Source organism: Strix uralensis, chromosome 8 (assembly GCF_047716275.1).
Source record: "Strix uralensis isolate ZFMK-TIS-50842 chromosome 8, bStrUra1, whole genome shotgun sequence".
NCBI classification, from domain to species: domain Eukaryota; kingdom Metazoa; phylum Chordata; class Aves; order Strigiformes; family Strigidae; genus Strix; species Strix uralensis.
In genome coordinates, this window is record NC_133979.1 from 21,383,075 (window position 1) to 21,402,944 (window position 19,870).

Sequence of the window (19,870 nt, forward strand, 5' to 3'; positions counted from 1 at the left end):
CAAACAAGCTTGTCTCTGTCCAAAAAACATTTTACAAAAAAAGAAAGCAAGTGAATTGGGAACTTCAGGCTATGTGAGGACACGTCTGTTAGATCATTCTGCAGGACCGGCTGCACTGCTAAGCCCCTAATGCCTCTAAACCACCTTGCTAGCATTGGGTAGAGCTGCTGGACACAGCGAGGCCCACCTTGGATTTGTGAATGAGAACAGGGCAGGTGTCAGGAGCAGACCTGAGAAGATGGGCTTTTCCCAGGGTAAGAAGTTAGGATGCAGGAGTCATCAAGTGACATACAACCTTTCCTGGTGAAAAACAGTATGTGTAGCAGCACGCTGTCAAAAACAGTCTTATCTAGAAGCCACACAAGGTACGTAACGGCAAACACTATCTCCAAGCCTGTCTTGAAACACCTGGAAACAGGGGAGCAGCAGGACCCTAAGTTCCTGGGATGGAAGACACTGTTACAGCTGAGGCATGCACGGACATTGCCAATGGCATAATAAGGACCACAGGGACTAGCAGGGCCCCTGCAATACACAGCAGCAAAGCAAACACTCCAAGAAGCTTTCCCACGTGTGCCTGGGCCTTTGTGCAGCTGCCACTTTGTAGCTGCATGTCCTTCTAGCCCTGCCTTGACTGGGGTGGCAGACAGACTGCACAGCTGATGGCACTGCTGCCTCCAGCCAGCACTGCACTGCAGCATCATACATGTGCTGTGCTCCCAGCAAAGGCATGCTGGGGTTGACTGGTGTCACCCCAAGCTGTGGTGCAAATCTGGGTCACTTGGCAAACCCTGTCCCAGGTCTTTCATGACAATTTAGGACAGAAGTCCTTGGGCAGTAGAGAATCAGAAAACAGTATGTCGCCTCTCAGAGGAAGGGAAGCATACGTACAGTTGTGATACTGCTCCCTCCGTGGTGGCTGAAAGAGCTCTCTGCCTGTGGCTGGAAAATGTTCTGACCCCACTGCATGAGTAGCCAGTTTCAGGAGAGGCCTCTCCTTTGGCCACCAGCAGATGCTGGTGTGGCAGCAGGTTCTCTGCCACAGCAGACGACTGCCTTTAATGAGGCTGTGTGAAGCATGTGGGCTAGGGACCAAGGTTATGGTGTCCCATCCTTTAGGACACATATTGGTAGCCTGGGAAAGCTATGGGCAGCAACGGCCCAGGTATGGCTCAGAGAGACGCAGGGAAGGAGTGCAAGAGAGTAAAACAGATCCTGCTAGGGACTCTGCTGAAAGCTGACATCTCATACAAATCTGATGAGTTCTCCTCTGGGAATGGCCCATTCCATGGACTACAGAAGGGCCTAGACAATTAGTTAAAACATTTTAAGAGGCACATTTTAAACATCTAAAGCTAGGCTAAAAATTAAGTCTCCCTCTGAAGGGTACCTTTGATGTAGAGGTTATATTACAAAACTTGATCTAAGATGAGAAGTTACCTCTGCTGACAAATCTTGTCTTACTCTTAGACATTCTTCCTACAGCAACACCATCACTAAATTAAGAGAGCTCACTGTGATCCAGATTGATGACTGTATCTAATAATGCAAAGGAGTTTTCAAGGGTGTGAGTGATTAAACTGAAACTGAAATCTATTTTGTGCTGGATTTTAAGAGTTTCAGAGATCTTGATATAAGAAGCCACATAAGACAAGACTGTACTGTAATTAGTTTGGTATAGATTTATGAAGGCCTTTTATATGACAGATCAGTGCACAGCTAATTTGGCAGGAGCGTTTTAAAGGCATTACAACCCTGGTTCATAAAATCATGAATAAAATCTCTTCACAGGCCTTATAGCACCGAATGTATCAAGCATTGGACAAAACTAACAAGTGTCTCCATACTGCACATTCAAAATGAAAGTAAGGGAACTCTACCAGCATACATGTGCATACACACACACATAACACAAAGTTAACGTGTTCAAGCCAGGCTTTAGAAATAAAGAAAGCTAAACAGATTAATTTAAATAGAGGAACAAATTGTGGGAAGGCTGCAAATACTTTCTCTAAAATTTTTCTGCTTTGCCTGCAGTAATCTCATCAGGCATTCCAATTATGCATAAAGGCATCATTTGGTTATATCTTCCCATAGAAGAAATCTGTTCCTCCAGCGGTTTGCCATAAAGCATAATGGGAAACTTGCACATTCCATGGTTCTACCAGTATAGCCCTGCTAAAAAAAGAGCTAAGATGAGAAGTCATCCAGAACTAAAGCAAGTCTGCTCAGACCTAGAAAGCAGCTCTTATATTTGAGGACAAAAAAAGGAAAAAACAACTTTTTTTTTCTTTTTTTCTTCCAGAAAAATCTCCCTACCTTCAAAGGCCAACAGTCATTCAGATTTTTCCAGCTGTATTATTTTTCCAGTGGTGCTCTGAGAGAAATGAGAGTCATGGGGATTTGTGGATGTGTCAAGTGTCTGCAGCTACTAAATGATGCATAAGAGAAAGCTCTGCTCTCTCATCAAATCATTCAGAGGAGACTGGACCATACCTGGGTGTGATGTGATCAACAGAATTTGATTCTTTCCCTACTTCTGTTCCTGCTTCAAACTGAGCTTGTTGATTACAATGTCTGTTCCCACACTGTACTGGGGCCAGAAAACTAGCTCTGCTAAGAGAATAACATCACACAACTGGGAGCAATAGCTTTGCTCATTTTTCTCTGTAAAGTGTATGACAATATAATCAGTGCTTTGCAAACAACAGCCATATTTGAACTTTCCCTAAAACTAGCTATGTTTTTTTCAATTAGTACAGCCTATGTTTATCAAAGTCTTCAGTATGCATTCTTTTGGTGTTCTTTCATACATCTGTTAATGTGATGTTGTGGTGGTTTAATTCCTGCCGGGGTCTGAGACCACGCGGCCGCTGCCCCTCCCCCACAAAGGGAGTGAAATACAAAACCCCGAGGCTGAGATAAGGAGAGGTTTAATACAACAGTGCAACAGCAACACAACCAACAACAACAATAACAGTAACAGTGATAACAATGAACAGAGCAAAATATCTATCAATACAGCAGTGAGAGGACCAGTTGTTCAAAACCACGCACTCCGCGCTCTCGCACCAGGATGTGACATCCGCATGGTATCTGAATAACCCTGCTAGAGCTCCTCCCGCCCACTGCTAGGGAAACTTAACCCTATCCTGGCTAAACCAGGACAGATGTCCATTGCCGAGCTACATAATTTGCCCTGAGGGCCAGTCACCCTGGAACTTGCTTGCTGAGTACCAGAAGAGGTGTGGATACTTAGCAGAGTGACAGGTGTACACTTTTTTTAGCAGAGCATCACTGGAGCTAAAAATTTGTTCCTAGGCGCAAAGGAAGTATTAGCTAAAACCTCTGCACGGTATCAGTTGCAGTCTTCTCTGGTACTTCTTATCTTTCTGCATAGTCTGAAACAATTATCTTCACTCTTATCAGAGAGGAGAGTTTTCACAGAAGTGGTTCCAGCAACCTATAACTCCCAACACTGAGAGTGCATCAGCCTGGCAGGGGAATAGTTGTAGGCTTTGACCACTTCCAGGTTTTAGTTTCCTGAGAACTACCATGGATTTGATGCCAAATTAATGCCTTGGTTTACTACCAGAGACAATGAGGTTTCCACCTTTAAATAATGAGCAGAAAAATGGAAGAGAAGCATGTGGTTTAAATGATCAGGACAGCTAAGACTTTATATATCCCATTCTGCTTGGTAATACAAAAGTGCTGTGAGCTCTGTATGTCTAACAGATTGCAGACTTGTCTAACCTGCTAAACCAAAGCAGACCACTGGAAGAGGTTTCTTAAAATGCTTTAATTTTTAATGAGATTGATGAAAGATCTCCTTTCACTAACATTTTTTATGATGCAAGTAGAAGAATTTAGACACATGTTAGCAAAAAAAAATCTTAGAACTTACCCAAGAAAAGAAAATTAGTCAGGAGAAAGTTCTAATGTGTCAGGAGAACGTTTAAGGTGCTTTCCAAAATGGAAGATTAAGCAGCACTTAACAAAGCACAAAATCATCATTTTTAAATTTGTACATGATGTTTATCAAGTGGAGTAGGCAGATAATTAGTATAATCAGTGCTTTCTTAATTCCTCTTCAATTATTCATCAAATCATTGAAGACTGGGTCACTGTAAAACAATTAATTTCCTCCATAGTTAATATACAAAATGTGCCTAGGTTACAAAGCCCCCCGAGCTCTTGTCATCAGGAGGGGACAGAGAAGGAATCAAAGGGACTGATCAGAGCATATTTTAATCTGTGAGTGACACAAAAGCTACATGAATACTTTATGAGATTTAAGATTAAAAATTTGGAAAATTGCAACAAGGAAGAAGAGTAACTAATTCAACACTGGACATGGAACTAACACAATGAAAATACTTCAGAACTCTTGAGAGAAGAATATTGACAGGTCAAACTTACAGAGTGGATTTTTAGCAAGGATGGTGAGTTGGGCAGTAGTAGTAGTTGTATGCCGCTAAGCAGTGTTAAGATTGTATAAATGGTCTGTTATAAAGAAAAACCTGTAGAGAGACTTGGCAAGAGATCTGCTGCCACAAAAACAAATGTAGATGCTAGATATACTGCATCATTGCCACACTAAGGACAAACCACAGATCAGCAATGTACCACGAATGCATCTAACTTGCTTTGTTCAATAAGAACTTTAAAATCTGAAACAGATACATAATGATCACTCAGTATATATAATACAACATAGCTGCACAGACTTGGCATACTTTCTAACAGGACTTAATAACTAGTAGAAAACTGGAGATGAAAAACTCTAAAAATATTAAGGATTAAATGTAATTCAGAAGTTTTAATCTGATGTCCAGGGTGCTCTGCATCCTCAGAAAAATGAAAAAAAGCTATAGTGCCTGATCCTTCATTTCTTATCCAGGAAATACCCCTATAGCAGTTACAGGGTGCTTTCCTTGTGCAGGTTTTGTAACTATTTCCCACAGAAGTTCAAATTCTGTATTTCTAATGCAAGACCATCTCTCATGTTTCAGTCGATGGTACTTTCTTGTACATAAGGAATCCAACTGCCAGAACCATACACTACAACATTGCGTATCTCATTCTCTATTATAGCCTGTCTTGTACCAGTCTTGTAGAGTCTTACCAACCCGTTTCACCTAAAGCGCAACTGCTTTATGTGGAATCAATGAAGGCTGAACAAATAAAAATAAGCCACTGTCTAAATCACTGCAGAAACTGGACTTTAAAGTTTACTTTTAGAAAAAATTATAATGACAACAGTTCAAGGCTGAAATGTTATTTCTCTGTAGTCAGTATCTCGTTATTCATAATTCTATAGTGAAGTGCAAATGTATTTCTGCTTTAAAATTATGGCACCATGCAGCATTAGATCATCCAGAGAGAGTGTAGCATTGACATATAGCTGATACATTGAATTTTGAGCCCACCTGATTCTCACTTCCTTAAAAGGATTTGACTACATGAAACAAATTAGTAGTATAATAACTTACAGGGGAAGATGTAGTATCTGTTATGTGTATTATATTTAGGGCATAAAGATGACATTGGGTAGATGTTATAATCTCCTGCAACTGTATTAATCTTTACTGAGTGCTGCCAGTTCCTGGTAGAATTCTGATGATATCACTTAAATGGGAAAAAATTAAATGTTTGAAAATTACTCAGTTTTGCTCTCTTCTGTGAGACCAAAATAAGGTGTTCCATTTAAATGCACTCCTACATGGATTTCACTGCATAATTGTACTCAGTGGCAGCAGCTTACACAGTAATGCTGCTTTGTATTAAAAAGCATGAATTGACCTTATGTAAACTGCAGTAATTGTTTCCTGCATTAATGGAAAGACCTGTCATCTTTCCAGAACAGGAATTTCAATTGAATTAAGAAGCTATTAATCCAGAAGTTCAGATATTTGCAATGTTTACACATCTCTGGCACCAATACCATAGAACAACCAATGCTAGCAGAAGCTTCTGGATATGAATATCACAGATCTATCGTGTTAAGCATAAAAGTGTTGAAAGTACCTTCAATCTATGTCTTTTTAAGAAGACATATACTTTCCAAATATGGAAGCAGTACACATTTTTAGACATTTTGCTGAGCATTCAGTTGACTCTGGTGACTCTCTACCTTGCTGAGAAAAGGACTGCCTTTGGCTCAGCAGTGTTGGTCTGTGGGCACATATTATGCCCCATCTCTGTTGATTATATTGTCTCTCCACTGAACACAAAGTTCAGATTTATGAGTCTTCTGCTCCTAACTGCCTGAAAGGAGTCTTAAGAAAAAAAAACTCTTCTGTTTGGGTTGGCCTTCTTTTTACTCCTTGAGAGTGTTTGGTATATACCAGACTAGTAAGTGCTAATTAAGAAGGTGAGACAAAAGGACAGAAAGTTTGTATATTGTACATTGTTTCTTTTCAACTGTCATCTACATCACCTTGGGGGAAGGAAAAAAAAAAAAAGATGTAGTGCCTCTTGGGACAGTGAAGACCCAGTTATAATGTACAAGAACCTTTAACTATCATAATGGATGTTAAAAATTTCTGCAACTCTGTATGTTAGCTAACATAATCACTCAGTGTTTTCAGGATCTGAATTCCACTGAATTGACTGGAACCAGACAAATCTGAGGGAATGTATACTGACTAAATAACCTCATATATATCCCATATCTAACACGGAATCTTCTAGCTGCTGCTACCACTTACAGCTCTGCCCAGGTAAGCAATCCTGAGATGACATATTGTCAAAATATGGCACACACATGGACACATATATGATTGATGGGTGGGTTAAATTAATTTCTAAAAGATTAAAAAATAAAAAGAAACATTCCCTTGGAATGACCAGAATTATTTGATAAGTGCCAGTAAGAAACCAGGTGCACTATCCTTAGCACGACTATGTAGAACATGTGGATTCACACAGGCTCAGTGCAGCCCTGGCTCTCCTTGTTCCAGCGTAAGTAGTCTGTGTGAGGCTTTGGGCTTTGAAAATTGTTAACAATAAGAGCCTGGGAAATGACAAACCTGGGGTAGTAGTAGCAGGGGTCAGCGATTAACCAGCATGGAAATTGCTGACAAGAACAGAACAAGGACAAGAAGGTCTGGAAACTTTTGCTGTCTCCAGTTCCTTCCATTCTCCTTTACTGCTCTTAGAAAAGTGGAAATCCAGGTATTTTTTTTAATTTTATACTATCTCACACTCCTCACCATAGCACTGATGCCATGTCCTAGTACCATCCCTTCTTTTTTCACAAAAACTACAACTCTATACAATAGGTCGTGTTTACCAATTTCTTCCCTTTACCATATCATTACTTTTCTTTTTCCTTAGATTGCACGTGTTTTGGGAAGCACAACCTCTCCCTGTGTTTGTCATTACACAGTGAGAAAGATAGTGATTGCAACCTATATAGATGGCCATAATATATATGCCAAAAAGTGACCCTAGAGGCTAATCTCTGTGCTAGCAATCTGGACACCAGGGAAGGTACTGCATTACCCAACATAAACTGCTATACCACAGCCCACTGAGACTATAACGGGCCCTACTGTATTGGCAGTCTCAATCACTGGCAGCGTTATGCCCCTCTGTCTACAGAAACAAAAGCTGACTGACACACACTTCTGGCAGGCTGATATTGCTTCAAGGTACCTGTTTTTTAATGCTCTCCATTCCTTCCCTCTCTACTAAGAAAGGACAAAAAGATTCTACAGAAGGGAAGTGCAAATAACGTGCAGTACCATCACATGTAGCTTTCAAAACAGGAGAGTGTCTTCTGAGGCATTAACAAAACCATCAATGCAAGCAGAGGCTAATTATTAACCCACACTAACAAATGAAAGCAGCAGCATTTCAGCTCTCCCCTTAGTGTTAAAATTCAAAACCTTGAAATAAGAAATGTTCTAGCTGGAACCTAGCAAATGTCCTAACCCTCTCTCTCACCAATCTGTCTTTCCTGCCCATCAAATCCAATTGACTGACAGGCAATTTGTTTGAGCCTTTGTACTATGCAAGCTTCAGTAATTCCTTCTTTTAGAAAGCCTTTCATTCCTGCTCACTGTAAGAGGCAAAAAAATGTGTCTGTGTGAAGAGAACAAGTAAATTTGGCAGAAAGCAACCCATCAGCTCCCATTAGCACTACTCCTGGGTATGGCAGCTGAGATGGGCCAATGGCCATAACTAGCTGCTTTCTCATCATTTTACTTAACCTCTCCAGAGATAGTGATGAGATCTTATTGGCCCAATTAGCATCTAAGTCTTGTCAGACTATCTTATCTCATACTTAGTCGAGATTGTTTGGACAGATGAAGCTACGGAGCTAAAAAATACTGAGAATGACACATTTTATGACATGAATTGGTCATTTCTTCAAGGAAGAGGAAGGATTATTTCTCTCTTACCATTTCCCTAGCAACAGAGAAAATGAGGGGTTCTTTTTCATTTATAGAAGAGCCTTGATTTCAGGATTGCTGGAAAATAGAAGCATCTGCTTGTAACCAAGGCATCTTCTGAATAGCACAGGACTTTCAGTTAAAACCCTAAGAGCTTTTTAGACCTTATGTCTTATTATGGCAATTATTTCAGATAAAAGGAAATTACAACGCCTGAGGTATGCGAAGGCTTTCATCACACTATGTAGTGCTCATATTATAATCTCTCCCTAGGAGAGAAGTTGCTTGACAAAGACTATAAATAGGAGCCTACATAAGAGGATAAATAATTATTCATCTGCTGATAAATTCTGACAGATCATCTTTCCTATGCAACTTGAGTGAAAGACATAATCAGAAAGTCCTTGATCTGTTAATGGGCAAATGGCACTCTAAATCCAAACTACCTTGAAAAATACCGAAAGCTTTAAAATGTTAATTTACATGTTTCTCTTTGTCAGTTAGGTAGTATCACTGAACTCTAAGCATCATATTGACATAGGACTGTGGGTTATTTGTTTGTTTGTAGGAGTTTTTTTATTTTTTCACCCTATTAATGTTTAGAATTATTTCAATTCCCACTAAATTCAGCCTAAATTCTCAAGCATTTCTCTTTGTCAGTGAGGCTGACCACACTCTCAGTTGAGAGAAAGGGTTAAAATGAATCATAATTAATTCATTAAATCAATATATGAAAACCAAAATTTCTTACCAACTGCTACACTTGTGCTTTAGTCAGTCATTGTGTCAATTTCAAATGGACAAGCAGGTAGTATTGAAGAAAAAAGCAAAAAAATTCTGCAGCCTCCAACTATAATCCCATTATGTAAGTCTGGAGTCTCCAAACTAAGAATTTCAGCTAGTCCCATTCTTAATAGAGACTGAAGAAATTTTTAGGCAAGGCACTCAGATGACTATACAAGTACATGTCATTAAATAGAACCTAGAAATGGAAACAGATACAATCTCCACAGCTTCTTTACTTCTGTCCTGCCAATTTGCAGGGAGAGAAGGTGACTAGTGCTAAAGATGAACAAGAGAACTATTTCTCCTTTTCCGCCAGACCAATTATTTTTAGTATCACTGTGCTGCTGACAGTTTGGGGCCTGTTATGATAGCAGATCTGAAAAACCAGAATAACACACCTCTAGTGTACAAAAGGATAATGATTTTTAAAAGATTTAAAAGTACACGAATGCATATCAACCTGTCTTCCAAAAATCATCCACTGAAGCCATGGGGGGGGGAAAAAAAAAAAAAAAAAAAAGGTTTTAACCATGTGATATGGCCACATTTTTCAGATATTTATAGATATTTTGTGGAACAGCTTGGGGGGGGTTCCATTTTTGCCCATGAACTGAAACATTTAAAATAAAATTATAATAGCTCATATTCAAAATGAACCCTCCATGCCAGATCTCTGAAGAAGAGATGCTAAAAATAAAACGTTACCAGGGAAACTGAATGGAACAGAAATTAGCAATAGGGCCTGATCTAAAGCCACTGAAATAAATGGGAACAGGTTCAAACTACACTGAAGAAAATAAATCTGTGTTCCAGAATTTCCTCCTTTCACATTTTAGTGGCTTCTGTTCCATGTTTGTGAAGAAATCAGTTTGAGCTGAAGTAACACATAACCTGCCAATAAAATACAGGTTCCTAAGATTCACTGAGTACTGTGAATTCAGAAACAGGAGCTTTTGCATGGGCATTTTTAAGAGGATTCTGGCCCATTTTTGCTCCCTTTTCCTTTAAGGCTACAGACTAGAAACAGGAAATAGACTTCAGTTGAGGAAATACTAGAGAAGAGCAGAGGAGGAGACAATATAGCTGACTGTCTGGGAAACCTGCAAGGCACATCTTAGCCTGGACTTTACCTTGTGGAGGAAGTGTGACTACATGTGGCAGGCACAGGTAATATGTGGCATCCCAGAATAACAAGGAGACTACATGGCTGGCTGATGCAGGAAAGGGGATGATTCGCTGAATAACTGGCTCAGCAAGAATGCAGAAGGGGGAATGAGAGTGAAATCCAAGTTCCAGTGCTCAGGATGAGGCAGACACTGCAAAGGAAATTCAGTTGCAAAATGGTTTGTGTTTCCACATAAGTATAAAGAAAGCAACAAGGATAAAATGACAAACTGGCTCAATTTGCTCTCAGAACTAAAAACTACTGTCCTCGAGAGCGTTATTTGCCTACTTTATTTTTGTGTCATTGATCACCGCTGTTATTAATTACTTGACTAATACTTCCTGGTCCTGAGGCCATAGGCCGTAACTCTGCTTTTTTGGAGAGGGAGAACGTGAAAAATGGAGAAAATCCCACTGAACAAAATCCACCTCACTTTGTTCCATTACTAACAGAAAGGCACAGCTGAATGCTAATGCTCTCAGGACTCCCAAAACTGTATTCTTACAGCACTAGGCCAAATATACAGATCTCTTGCAAAAGAAGTGACTTTTGTTAAAATCCCCATCGTCTCAAGACAAAGCCATAAGCCCAGATGCAATCTTTGTACAAGAACCACTCCACTAGCAGCCCAACAGACCAACTATTTGTACATGCAAGTAACATTATTGCAATCCATGGGAATTCTTATATAATTATGCCCACACTAATTTGATCAAGATTCTGTAATTTTACTACTGACAGAAACCTGCCATATTGCTGCCTATAACTGGTTAATTCTGTCTTTTTATTCAGTATTAGTTCTCGTAGTGGTATTTTGTTTTCCAGGGCAAAGAGTTTCTTATGATTCTTTCTTCCAGCAATATACAAAATCTCAGAGTACTTTATGTCACTACAGCTGATGAGGCTACTCTTTACATTCTTTCAAGCAAACATCTTAATTTACTAGCAGGGTAGTGGGGAAAGAGAAACAGGAAAAAAATCCTGTTAATCAATTCAGCATTTCCTATTAAATCAAGAATGAGGTGGATTCTGCTCTTGTTTACATTGACACAATCACACTGACATGTACAGGGCTTTGTACAGGCAAAGGCAGAGGAATACTTCAGCTGTAAGTAAATTACTGTTAAAGTGACAAGCTTGATTTTGCCAAAGTAGTCTGCCTGAGGACTTGTAGAGGACTTAAATCACCTCTCTCTTCAGTGAAGAGAGAAGCAGGTACCCAATTATTTCTTAAATACAGTTTCAAACTCAAAACAGGACTTATTTCATGTAGATTTGCAGTAAGGTTTATTTTAAAGTGAGGGAGAATATTGACATCTACAAAGCTGAAATAGATTTCCCATCCGTTTCTTCATGAACAGCTCAAAGGCTGGTTTATCTCTGTGTTCCAAATTCCCTGTTTCAAAGCCAGTCTCCCAGTTAGGAGTCAGTCCTGGACTTCCATATGAGGTTACAGCAATTGTTGCAATTACAATCCTTCAATAACAAAAGCTTTACTCTGTTAGTATCTCTGCTTATAAAACAAAACCAAAATACAGCTCCTGGCATGGCTTTTTTCAAGTGTCTGAATGTCCTCATACGGGGGGAGGGGCGGGGGGGGGGGGGTGTGAGCAAGACTCAATGTGTACTTAGCGCCAACAGGCTGCAAGAGGTCCCCAAGCCTGGCCTGCACTGATTTCCCCCTTAGCATAAGACCTAATAACTTGAGTCAGTTTTACATAACTAAAATTTCACCTGTTCTTTCACTTATATTAGCAACTCTTCCATCTTATGTTTCTAAACTCCTGAGAAAGTCAAAAGGTGGAAAATTATTCTGGATACATTTGATTAAGAGTCTAGATACTTTAATTCCAGCATACAGATACACACATTCATAAAGAGGATAGAGTCACCTACCACAAAGTAAAAAACCCAAGCTTCTCTATTTCTGAATAGTTTAGTCTGCTGCTATAAAATAGCCAATTAACTATTTTCAGACAGAAGACATTACTTCAGGATTAAATTATTTACAGAGAAGTACAACTCCAGACTTGACATCTCCATCCCACATTTGCTAATTTTAGTGCCAATCTCAAGCTTATTTCCTCACTTCACCCACAACTTCACTGTGGTATTGGTATCAGAGATCTCTGCCACAATATCCATTCCTACTCACTGATGGCAGAAAGGCTTCCCAATTTGCGTTATTGCTCCCCAAGTGAAGAAATCTTAATGTCTACATCCTCCTTCAAGAGAGTGAAATCTTAATACGTACTAAAGTAACTGCCTAAATACCTGTCTGCCCTTGAGGACCATGGTGTAAAACTCCTCTGCACCCCTAGACTTGTTCTAGATAAACCCTAGAAACAAAAACACTGAAGGAAATCTATACTGTCTATGACACTAACAGGTCAAGCCAGTTCAAGCTCATGGAGGGCACACTGACAGGTAGGAGCACGCTGCCACATATGAAAGCAGATGAATTCCACGTTGCAGTGTCTACAGCACACTGCATGTCCAAAGCACCGGTATAGCATAATTTTTTGATCCTTCCAGCACGGTGGTGAGCTAAAAAAGGAACATTATAGCACTATATACATAATAAACAAGAAGAAAGCTACGAGGCTTGCTATGTTTACAGGGTCTTCTCAGACCTCTGATCATTTAGTTTCTCTTCTGCAGTTCAGATGCTTACCTCTCACACAAGTATAATGTAGGCTGTACTTTGTAGAAAAGTTTTTAAAAATGCCATAGTACTGGCAATGCAGTGGCTTCCTGCCACTGAACCCCACATTCTCAGTTGTCTTATTTCCTCACCATTTAGGAACTGAGAACCCCACTCTTCCACATCTGGGTTTGACTCACGATTCATGATAATTCGGCTGTGCTAAATTAACACCAACCATTCCAGCTGTAAGAATGAAACCATGAGAAGTACTGAGAGATCATGGGGAAATCCTCAAATATCAAAATATAAGTAGGTAAAAATCAGTGTCAAAGAAGGTCTGATTCAAAGTCCAGTGAAGTCAAAGGAAACAGCTTTTGAAAGGAAATTTGGACAAAGCTGTGTGAACTCAAGAAACTGGTGATACTTTTGTCATCACGAATTATTTGAATGGGAACCCAAATGAATTCTATTCAGTTATTCAGTGTCTGCATTTGCATTGCTGCAAACCCACACTTCTCGTAGTGACTTTGAGTTTTTAATTTGTCAGTCACAAAAGTCTGAGAGTCCCCATCAGAACATGGACAATGTCACGAATTAGTCATAGTGAAACATCTACCACCAACTATTACAAATCCCATTGCGTTCTAACGACTGGCTTGCATTAAAGCATCTACACTGTAGTCAGAGCGTGGGTGCAGCCAAGCAGAGACAAAGCTGAGAGCATGATGACTGCTATAAAAATGAAAACCCCATCTCATAGCCTGTTTCCACAGTCATCACTGAGGAATATTATTCAGGGATTAGAGTCCTCTGGTGTTCCTCCTCCAATTCTTCTCCATGTCTCCTTTTAGAAGATGTTGGGAAAAGCAGAAATGTACGTTTCGGTGCAAATATTCGCTCAAGGGCATTGACCTCAATAGATCTGTTCAAGACACAATGAAGTCTGTACACAGGTATGGAGGCCAGAGCTAGGCTAATGCTAGCTCAGATATGTGTATCTATATTATCGTTAGACTTTCCAGTTATAGTGTAGACATAATGATAGGTTTATTAAAAAAATCCTCACCCTTAGTCTGGAAATCACTACTTGTTCAACATAAAGGCATTCAAGAGGCAGTCTACCCGGCACCAATAAATGCAGTATGAGTCCAAATGAAAGAACTGTCCACCCTCTTACATTGATAACCCTACTTGAATTTATAACCTCCACCTCCCCCCTACATAACTTGCTTTTTCCTTCCTTACTGTAATCAGAAGCAATGCTAACCTCTCTAAATCCATGGATTAAACCAGGGTACATTTGCCATGAAGAACTTTGGTAAAAATCCTTAGCACATGTAGTGGCTTATGTATTCATGACACCACATTGCAGTGTGGGGGCTTTTTGGTAGTAAAAATTGTCACCACTCTCTGAAAGTAAAAAGTAAAACTAGAGAAGCTCAGAATAGAAGAAGGATACAATAGAAATCCTGGTTCAAATGTGTGCTTCGCCAGATGTAACTGCTTTGTCTAAGCCTAGAAAATACAAGTCTTTAATCTTGCAAACAGTATAAAATATTTGCTCTTTTAAGAATCAAATCAGATAACAATGGCCAAATTAAGAATTAATTTATCCCAGCATAATCTGAAGTAACTGCAATGCAGTCAGTGGAGCCCTAGAAATGAGAGTGGCTGTTATATCAGATTCACACTTAATGATTCTGCAATCACTTTCATTTAGTCACCTAATAAGTAAAATAAAGCTGGCAGTTCTCTGAGCATTATTTTCTCTAAAACATTATTGATTTTTGTTTTCTGGAATCTGACAGAAAGGTTCACAATATAGGTGTTAAGCAGTGATTTTTAACAGCTATTCATTTTACACACATTTTTGGTTCTGGGGTCAGATTTCTATATTCAACCCAAACAGAGCTCACTATTACTGTTATTATCAATCATTTGTTCAGAGTTGTCATTGTGGGCTAAACCTTTTCAATTTGAAGCCCCAGGGTTCATGCACAAATTTGCAAACTCAAGGGTGCATTTTCATAATGCATTATCAACAGCATTTGCATCTCTGTGTAATTACTCTAGCTCAACTAAAATGTAGGCATAAGGACCCCAGAGTACAATATTTTCCTCCCTTACCTTTTAAAATCTTTGTATTGACTTTCAGCAGAGTAGATATTTTTTAATCAATTTAAATTTACTTATTTTTGCAGAAACCCTATTTTAGATTTACAGATATAACCATTTACTTTGGCTTGCATGCCAACTCTTCTGCTTGGGAAGAGAAACAACAATAGGTGATTTATGTCTTCCTTCTTCCACCTTTCTCTTCTGCATGTCCCCAACACACCTCTCTGAATGCAGGAATCAAAGCCTGCGTGATATCAGTTCAACACATTAAGTCAAATTCACAACAAAACAAAAATCCCAACTCTGAATTGGTCACTTCTGAGTCATGTACACATCAAAATGCTCAGTAGCAATGTTAATGTAACTTATTTCCTAATCATTGTATATATTGTATTATTACTACCAAAAAATAATTACTCGCTACAAATGCCTCTTTGCCTTTACAGTATAGGCACTGGAGCCTGTTCAAAATTTTACTACATGGATAGAGCTGGTGGAGGGAAAGGAATCTGAAGAACTTTGTCTTAGTTGCTGTGGTCCCACTTGTAAGAGACTGAAATGACAAGTTTGGGATGATTCGATATGTCCCTCTTTCAGAAAAAGTCAAGCATCACATACCAACAAGTTACATGTCCTCCGAGATTTCTTACATAGCACAACCGTTTGCAGTGATGTCAGGAAGCTATAGACATCAGATAACTACTTTCAAATGCAGATCCTTGTCTGCTCTTGAAAATTAAGGCTGAGTTTGCAACTTTGAGGCAGGTCACCTGCTACTGTGCCTGGTTCTACAGAAATGAACTCAATGAGCCAGGTGGCACTGCTCGCATTCCCCCAAAAAAGTCAAGACACTTTTTCCCTCTCCCTGCTGGGAGCCCAGTCTGATGTGCCCTACTTCTATGACCTGTTCTTAAAGAGGAAAATAAGGCTGGATCTAGGTCAGGTCCTCAAACTTTGAAATCAGTCAATACTATTATTTACTGAAAAGCCAGTGTTCTGTAACATCAAGTAAAAGTAAAAGCTTGTACTGCGATTAAAAACAATAACCTAATGAGGAGGTAGGCTTACAGTATTCTAAGAAGATTTTAAGGGACTGTAGGTTTTACAGTCTTAAATAAATATGCATTGCTGTGGGCAAGATCTGGAAATTAATAGAAGTAATCAAGACCCTGTATATTTTATGTGGCTTGTATGTGCTAGTAACCCGATAGATGGAAGTTACCAGTCAAAGGAAATGCCCTGCAGTCATCTGCAATAAGCTGAAAGTATGGAAGGGAAAACAGGCTGATGACATTTTATAACTTTATTTCATTTGATATAGACAGACTATGAATACCAGTAAAATAGCCATTTATACATACATACATTTGTTTCCATGTCTAAATGTAAACTACGTGTCATTATAATTTTCTGTAGTGTGGTGTCTGTCATCACTGCGTGTTAAGGGCATTCATTCCCTCTCCTACATCTTTTCCATACATCTTTGCATACACCATACCTACATTTTTTTTTTTTTTCTCCACTGTCTGCAGTGTGGGTCTAATCCACCAGTTTCAGAGGGTGAAAAAGAATTTCAGCCTAGTACAGTTTAAACACACAGAGATCTGAAAAATTTCCATCAGATAAAGCACCCACAATGCAATGGGGTACATTAGTACACTGACGTTGATGACATTGCATTGAACAAAGTCCACATAAAATAAGAATTTAGAGCAAGATTCAGAAGAAACATGGCAATGGACAAAAGCAAAAGCACTGGCTACAAAAAATAAACAAACACGAAATGAAACCCAGACAGTTTCTCAGGTAACTACTGTGCAACTTCATAGCTTCAAATAAACTGAAGCCTATTACTCTATCTTCATGCTTCCATCCTCCATATATCTTTTGATTCTGTCAAATAATGACCAAATAATTCCCTCTCACTGTCTATTAAGTCATTTTCTTCATTAATATCACCTCATCTTGTTGCACCAATTCTTTTCTTTCATTTTACAGGTCATGGCCAATTACTGTTTGTTCCATTTCTTCTTCTAATTTAGCCTCTCATCATAATCTTCTTTACCAGATGTATTAAACAGTATTCATTACTTCTAAATGTTTGTAACTGTGATTCTATGGGGCCTGTGCATGTTAGTGTAATGGCCTGTCAAAAATAAAGTGCATAAAAGAAGTATTATTTATAAAAAGAGAAACTCCTGTTCACCATTATAACCTATATCCTCTTATTTATATTTTAGGTGGCAAACATTAGCTGCAAACTTCACTTGTGCTTGAAATTAGGAAACATTTTTTCAGGAACTTGTGTGAATGTAGAAAGGCTGCTCCAGATAAATAAATTGTAAGTTTGGGACTAGTATTGTGATTAACTTGATCCCAAAGAGAACTGGCACAGACAACTCATTCCATGAAAAGGTTGAATTTTTTTTTTTGCTTTTATGTTTTGTCATTCAGAAAGATATGCACTTGGAAACATCCTTCTCAACAGAACTATGCACATTAGACCACAGCCAGCACAGCCAGCAATGAACAATTATGCACTAATTCTGGCTAATCAACATCAACAGTAAGATCCAGGTAATAGGGATAACTCCAAAATGTCAACTGAATAGCAAAATACTGTCAGCAGCTGCTTGTCTCCTTTTCCATGCTATGGATACAGCAGCACCACATGCTTCTGCTTGTGTATTGACACACACCACCAGCCAGAGAGACCAAGTGCTTGCTGGGTACCTAAGATCAGCGCGGCAGCCTCATAATTTGCTGTGTGTCCTTTCCCGTTGCACGTGGTATATGAAATATCAGGCTGGTCTGCAAAGTCTTTATGAGCACTTCAGTCTCTCTGAGAAAAACAAGCTGATCTTCTGGATTGTGGGATGAAGAGCAAACATTTCTGAAGGGTGTGAGAAAGTGTCTATACTTTAAAAATTGTATTATATGGTAGATTGTAAAGAAAACCCAGATAAAGCACATCCGCTGATGCAATAAGTTAACAGTGTTGTGTCGGGGTCTGTGTGTCTTGCATCATTGCCAAACATCCACAGTATCAGTTTCAATGAAATTTCCATCTGTTCAGTGTCTTTACTGCACTAGAGAAGATTCTCCTTTATATCCATGTTTGAGTCATTAGTGTATGTACGTGGTTAGAAGACATGAAGTTGAATAAACTTTACTGTTTTGTACAATTCAAAGCAAAAATTCAAATGTAAATTGTTCTTGGTTTCAAAAATCTTTTAATCTCGTTGACACTTTTCTATTTTATTTTACCTGAAATTGTTGGCAGTTATCTTTGAGTCTGTACTGCTGAAATGAGTACTTACCTAAAGCCACAAGAACAACCTGAGGTACTTTGTTTGCCTGAGAGGCAGCTCTGCACACCTAATATTTAACACAAGATCAAATAAACTTTACCTCCCTCCCAAAAAATTCACCTCAACTGCTCCCACTTGCTCTGTTTTCTCTTCAGTGCATTCTACTGGCAAACTACAAACAAGCTGTTTTCTCCCAGCAACATTTTACCTTACCAACAAGCCCATCTGCTTCTGTGACATACAATGACTGTATACGAGAATGTCTACTAAGGACACTTGAAAACATGATAATATTTCATAACACTAACAGATAATAAAAAGGTACAGAAGAGGATATTACTATCTTTTGATATAAAATATCATTAGTATGCAAAATACAAGATATAAAACAAGAACATACTGCAGCTGTTAGTACAAAATGATAAAACTATAACTGCCTATAATACAAAGAAGATTCATAGCCAGCAAGAGTTATAGAAAGAGCCATATGTTAACTTTTCTGAATGGCTTAACTAAAGTTCATGAGAAAACGGGAGATAACCTGAAAGAAAAGCAAGTGATAGCACAAGTCCATGTAAATTATCAGACATCACATTTAACACCTAGCTTGCATAACCTCCATCATTTTCACATAGCTGTAGAACCATAGAATCATTTAGGTTGGAAAAGACTTTAAGATCACTGAGTCCAACCGTTAACCTACCTCTGTCAAGTCCACCACTAAACCACGTCCCTAAGCACCTCATCTACAGGTGTTTTAAATACCTCCAGGGATGATGAGTCTACCATTTCCCTGGGCAGCCTGTTCCACTGCTTGACAACCCTTTCAGTGAAGAAATATTTCCTAATATCCAATTTAAACTTTCCCCAGAGCAACTGGAGGCCATTTCCTTTCATCCTATCATTTATTACCTGGGAGAAGAGACCTGCCTCACTACAACCTCCTCTCAGGTAGTTGTAGACAGCAATAATGTGTCGCCTGAACCTCCTTGTCTCCAGACTACAAAACCCCAGTTCCCTCAGCCGCTCCTCATGAGACTTGTGCTTTAGACCCTTCACCAGCTTTGTTGCCCTTCTCTGGTCACGCTCCAGCACCTCAATGTCTTTCTTGTAGTGAGGGGCCCAAAACTGAACACAGTATTTGAGGTGTGGCCCCACCAGTTGCCGAGTACAGGGGTAAGATCACTTCCCTGTCCCTGCTGGCCACCCTATTTTCGATACAAGCCAGGATGCTATTGGTGCCCTTGGCCACCTGGGCACACTGCTGGCTCATATTCAGCCAGCTGTTGACCAACACTCCCAGGTCCTTTTCTGCCGGGCACCTTTCCAGTCACTCTGCCCTAAGCCTGTAGCACTGCATGGGGTTGTTGTGACCCAAGTGCAGGACCCGGCACTAAGCCTTGTTGAACGTCATACAGTTGGCCTCAGCCCATCAATCCAG

At 39.4% G+C, this 19,870-nt stretch overlaps 1 long non-coding RNA gene across 2 annotated transcripts in view; it reads right to left on the reverse strand.

The window, feature by feature from the left end:
- Positions 1-19,870, reverse strand: part of LOC141946571 (uncharacterized) — a 72,124-nt gene that overhangs the window by 20,431 nt on the left and 31,823 nt on the right. The window lies entirely within an intron of this gene.